The 6,343-nt window shown below is 41.1% G+C and overlaps 1 pseudogene; it reads right to left on the minus strand.

The window, feature by feature from the left end:
* Positions 1 to 201: 201 nt before the first annotated feature.
* Positions 202 to 1,066, minus strand: LOC122106618 (annotated as a pseudogene).
* Between the last annotated feature and the right edge of the window lie 5,277 nt (positions 1,067 to 6,343).

The following is a 6,343-nucleotide window of genomic DNA, read 5'->3' on the forward strand; positions in this document are numbered from 1 at the left end:
AGTAGTGAACACTTCAATGTAAGTAATGCTATTGGTAAGGATTAAATTTCATGATACTTTTAGCCTTGTTAATACTTCATTGGCACTCACAGGGACTTTTCTGCCTGGGCTGGCTTCAAACCTCAATCCTCAGATCTCAAACTTCTGAGTAGCTAGGATTATAGGCATGAGCCACTGCCACCCAGCTTAAACATCTCGTTTTTATGTAAGAAAAGCTTCAAGTTGTATAGCATATGAACCTACAACATCTACTCCTTCAGTCACCTGCAGGAGAGCCTTTTTGCCCTTTTGCCATTGAACAGATTTCTGAAGCATTGCCTTGTAATCTCCTACAATCTGCTCTTCTTTCTACCAATAATGAAGCAGCTTCATGGAAAGTAAGCAATTGTGGAAAAATTTTCTTCATCTTAAGTTTCAGATCATCTTTCTGACAACACTCCAGTATTTCTAGGTCTCCAATCTGAGTGGATGGTACATTATTGGACACATCACCAGCCACAGTTGGGTCAATTTTTTTCACCCCACTTGCATATCTTAAAAGTATTAAGAGTAAGTTGACAGGATGCTGTTTCTGGATTGTGCACCTGCGAGAGTTTTCACCTATGAATAAATCTCCTAACAACTGAGTGAGTTTACTTGCATGGAAAGGAGTGAGGTTTATTTCTAAGACTCTGATGTACTCCTCGAGTGTTAAAAGGGTTGTTGTTGTTTTTCTGTTCATCTCAACATATTCATACCTGTCGAACTATCAGATGAGAGAAGCACTTGCCCTGTAGTTTGCTTTTCCTTCTAAGAATAATCTGAACCACTGCATGAGTCTGAGATAAATGTGTATTCACTAATGTTTGAACCTTTCGCCACTGGGGCATGAGTGAGTTTTGGTACACCTTTAACAAATCTGACCTGTTCCTATAAGCTCAGCACTTGGACAGGCCATTTTCCAATCTTCTAGAATCTTTAATTTTGTTTTCCTATTTAGCAAGTCAAACATTTTCCCACAGTAAATTCCAAAAAAGGTCACATATATTTGAAGTTCTAGTTTCTTACACTTTGGCTTCTTTAGCATTAAAGACATCTGAAGGAAGTGGTACTGTGGCCCAAAGTGGTAGAGCTCTAGCCTTGAGTAAAAGAACTCAGCACCCAGGACCCGAGTTCAAGCCCCACAACTGACCAAAAAAAAGAGACAGCACCCAGGACCCGAGTTCAAGCCCCACAACTGACCAAAAAAATCTGGAGTGAACAGTGCAGACAATTTCTCTATGACAATCTTGGTACTTTCTTAAAAAGGCATCACTGCTAGTGTGAACTTTTCCACTTCCAGTCTACCCAGAAGCAAAGCAAATATGGTTTCTACTTGTGGTCTACCAATAAGCCTGTAAAGCATTTCATTGGGAACTGTGTCATCAAAAGGCATAATCAAAACAAAATGTTCAGGGGTCAGAGCCATGGTTCAGGTGGTAGGACACCTGCCAATGAACATAAAGTGTAGATATTGAGTTTGTGTCCTGATCTCAGATAAAAAATTTTAAAAAGAAATAACCAAAATAAAATGTTTGATTTTCCAAGTGCTTTCTACTTTTTGTTTGGTCTTTTCTAGAGACGGTGATCATATCATAATCTGAGTTTGTTTGTTTTTTATTGAGTGGTTTTCTCATGCAAACACCTATACTATGTTTATCAATAAGATTTGCTCTCATTGATGATCTATAAATCAAACTTCTCTGATGATACACATAATTTCATAATTTAGATATGCAGCATCAACATCCTGGGCTCCTTTTTCTCTAAGTTCTTGCTGTTGCAGTCTCATTGTTCTTCTTTTCTTTCTTTTTCTTTTTTTTCCGCAATTTTTTGTTTCTGCTTGAAGGGAGTTCAAATTCCTGGAATTCAAATTCCTGAAATAGCTGGAATTGAACCTTTGTCTTGTGCAGAGAAGACTCCTTAGAAGTTGAGGAGGCCATGCATAAGAAGCAATCACTCTACTAACTCTAGAGGAGGGCCATTCTAAATAGATATCTTTTAATTCCTTTCTTATACAAAGAGAGTACTGATTTTGTGATGATCATAGGTTATTTCTGCTTGTCACAAAGTCAAATTCTCCATAACTTCAAAAGATTCATAACATTATAAAATGTCAGTGCTTCAAGAGATTTTAAGCTCAACATACAGTTATGATGTGAAGGTACTTCATTGTGATATTTTCCTACAAACTCACACTGTACTTTTTTTTTTTTTTTTTTTTTTTGGGTCCGGTCGTGGGGCCTGAACTCTGGGCCTGGGCGCTGTCCCTCAGCTCTTCAGCTCAAGGCTAGCGCTCTACCACTTGAGCCACAGCGCCAATTCCGGCTTTTTTTTTCTTTTTGCTTATGTGGTGCTGAGGAATCGAACCCAGGGCCTCGGGCATGCAAGGCAAGCGCGCTACCACTGAGCCACCTTCCCAGCCCTCACACTATTCTTTTAACACATTCTCTTCTGCCACATTCCTATTGCTCTCCTCTTATCTCCCTCTCTTTTCCCAACAGCATTTTTGGGGAATTTTATTTTGCTGCATGTGTGTGTGTGTGTGTGTGTGTGTGTGTGTGTGTGTGCGCGCGCGCGCACGCGTGCGCGTGCACATGCACTCAAGCACACACAACATCCTTTGATCCTCTTCACCTTTCAATATTCCCTCCTTTCCCTCTACCCTTCCCCCAGCCCCCCTCCTGGACAGTCCTCCTGTGCCAGTACCACTACTACTATCATTTTAGGTCTACATTTGTTTACTTTGGCTGAGGACGTTGGAGGTGGAGATATTTCTGTTCAAATTCTTCATCTGGTACAAGGTCAGGATTAGGTGGAAAGGTAGTCTCCAAGTCAATCTCTTTGCTTTTTGTATCTTCACTTCCTAGCCATTCAGTAGTTACACTTCCATTATTTTCATTTAAAGGTGTTTACCACTGCTTGGGAGATTGAACCATCAATGTTTGTAGTTTCCTCCAAAATTCCAATCTGGATCTTGCCGAAGTAGGTCAATGTCATCACATCCTGAAAGCAGTGGCTCACACCTCTTAGCGTACTCAGCAGGTAGTGATCAGATGGGTCATGTCTTGTGGGCAGCCTGGGCTAAAAGTTAACAAAATCTATCTCAACCAAGTCAGGCATGGTTGCACATGAATTTAATTCTAGATATATGGGAGATGTAGGTAAGAGGATCGTGGTCCAAATGCAGCTCAGACAAAAACATGAGTCCCTCTCCAAAAAATGACTAAAGCAGAGAGGGCTAGGGGCTTAGGTGGTTAAGTGCTTGCCCAGCAAGAATGAGGCCATGAGTACAAACCCTAATAGCTCTCCCCACCAAAAAGTTTAAAAAAATTAAAAATATAAGTTATTTAGTCATGTGCTTGTAATCTCAGTATTCAGGAAACTGAGGCAGGAGGATTAAAGTTCAAGGCCAGGCTGAGCCACATAGAAATAAGATAAAGGGGGCTGGGAAGGTAGCTCAGTGGTAGAGTGCTTGCCTTGCATGCCTGAGGCCCTAGGTTCGATTCCTCAGCACCACATAAGCAAAAAGAAAAAAGCCAGAAGTGGTGCTGTGGCTCAAGTGGTAGAGCGCTAGCCTTGAGCTGAAGAGCTGAGGGACAGCGCCCACGCCCAGAGTTCGGGTCCCACAACCGGACCCAAAAAAAAAAAAAAAAAAAGAGAAGAAAAGAAATAAGATAAAAATCATTTTGTGACTTCATGGGAATGAGGTGACTTAACTGCTAGATGGTCATTGTTTTAACCAACATTTTAAATAACTACAAGCTTGTCAGTCCTCCAATATAACATGTTTCCATTCACAAAATGTTTTTTAAATGGATTAAAATGTTAAAAACTTTGGAGTTTCTGTAGTTCACACCCCAGGGGTAAAAAAAAATAGTGTTTGAATACTGATTCTCATACAAGGTACTAAGTGTTTTCAGAAGGGGTATGTGAAATGACTCTAAAAGGTAATTTTCGCGTTAGTATAATGTAAAGCATGTAGGTTAGTGGCTGGTACATAGGTGTTAAGTTCATGTTACCACTACTTTGCAAATCAGAAAAACAGCTAAGTTAAATAACATACTCAAGATGATACAACCAAACTGAATGCAGTGATATGTGCCTGTAATCCCAGCAGTAGGGAGGCTGAGTCAGATTGTGCTCCAGGCTAGTATGAGATACAAAATGAGACTGTTTCCAAACATATACATACATGTATCCATACATACATAGACCACTCAGCTAGAAACCTGAGGTTTTACTGACTCAAGTGCTGACTGGTATATAGCCATAAGATTCATGTTTAACTCAATGTATTGTCTGAAGTTGACTCCTTAATTGTGTATCAGACAAAATCTACCAGTACAGTTTTGCTTGTTGCCAGTTTGGTAGGTTGTTTTACAGAACATAGAATGAATTTAAAAGTAGTTTGTGAAGATAAATTGCCATGTATTTTACTGATGTGTGTGTGTGTGTGTGAGTGTGTGCACGCACGTGCGCACAGTTTTTAGTTGTTCTTGTTTTTGGTCCTGGGGTTTGAACTCTGGGCCTGAGGCACTGTCCCTGAGCTCTTCAGCTCAAGGTGACCACTCTACCACTTGAACCACAGCACTAATTCTGGTTTTCTGGAGGTTAATTGGAGATAAGAGTCTCACAGACTTTCCTTCCCAGGCTGGCTTTGAACTGCAATCCTCAGATCTCAGCCTCCTGAGTGCTCAATTTGATATTATTTTTAAGCTATACAAAGTTGGCCTCTTACATTAGGTATTTGTGGCTCATGCAACCTAGTTACTCAGGAGGCTGATATTTTGAGGACCGTGGTTCAAAGCCAGCCTGGGCAGGAAAGTCCTTGAGACTCTTATCTCTATTTAACCACCAAAAATCCAGAAGTATAGTTGTAGTTCAAGTAGAAGCAAAAAAGCTAAAGGACTACACCCTGGCTCTAAGTTAAACTTCAGTATCAGCACATGAAAATAAATTGCCTCAGGCTGGGAAGGTGGCTCAGTGGTAGAGAGCTTGCCTTGCATGCCTGAGGCCCTGGGTTCCATTCCTCAGCACCACTTAAGCAAAAAGAAAACAGCCAGAAGTGGCGCTGTGGCTCAAGTAGTAGAGCGCTAGCCTTGAGCTGAAGAGCTGAGGGACAGCGCCCAGGCCCCAAGACCGGACCCCCCGCCCCCCGTCTCCCCCCCCCACCAAAAAAAAAATTGCCTCTCAGTATCTGTGATTCATAATTATGTATATAACAATATATTTATGTCCCCTTCATGAGCACTAGCATAATTATTGCTAGAAAACTGGAAACCTAACCTAACACCATTACTTATATCAAAGAGCTAAGTCCTGCTGCTCAGGAGGCTGAGATCTATGGACCATAGTTTGAAGCCAGTCCAGGCAGGAAAGTTTGTGACTGATCTCCAACCACTAAAAAGCCAGAAATGGAGCTGTGGCTCAAGTGTAAAGCACTAGCCTTGAACACACAAGTTCAGAGACAGTGCCAGGCCAAGTGGCACACACCCATGTGCACACACATGTGCACACACGCATGCGCACACACACACACACACACATACACATACACACACCAAGAAGCTAAAAAACAAAGGCCCAGATGAATTATGAGTCCTTTCAAATTCCTTTCCACTAATAAGCATGCTTAAAACACAGGTTATCACCCTGATTCCAGACAACAGCCCTTATATAGTGCTTATTTTTCTCCTCAGACTTAAGTAGAATTTGAGAGTTTTCAAGTTAATTTTCATGTATGAGCTGCTGAAAGCTCACTGAAGAAAGGAAAGCACTCACTCATTCACTGAGTGAATGTTTCCCTATTATTATGTGCTAGAGCTTCCAGAGCATGCCTGAATAGAAACCAGTATTAAGATAACACTAGATTTTTCATTCACTTCCCCAAATATGACTGAGCTCCAACTTTCCACTAAACATTGGAATTTATTGTTAACACATTCATTGAATTAAAAACAATAACAACAATGTTGGTGGGCACCAGTGGTTTATGCCTATAATCCTAGGAGGCTAAGATCTGAGTGAGGATCATGGTTCAAAGCCATCCTGGGCAGGAAAGTTTATGAGAACTCTCTCCTCCAATTAATCAGTAATAAGCCAGAAATGGTAGAACACTAGCCTTGAGTTCAGGAACAGGGTCCAGACTCTGAGTTCAAGCCTTAGGGCATGCACGCGTGAGCGCGCACGCGCACGCACACACGCGTTTTTTGTATAATAGAAGTGAAAAATGTAATCTTAATCCTAAGGAAAGCCTACATTCCTATTGAGGAGGCAAGTACAAAAAAAACAGTAACACCTTTAAACAGTAGGTAAGTGGTAT

The sequence above is a fragment of the Dipodomys spectabilis genome, unplaced genomic scaffold, assembly GCF_019054845.1.
Source record: "Dipodomys spectabilis isolate Male_0828 unplaced genomic scaffold, ASM1905484v1 ptg000043l, whole genome shotgun sequence".
NCBI lineage: Eukaryota > Metazoa > Chordata > Mammalia > Rodentia > Heteromyidae > Dipodomys > Dipodomys spectabilis.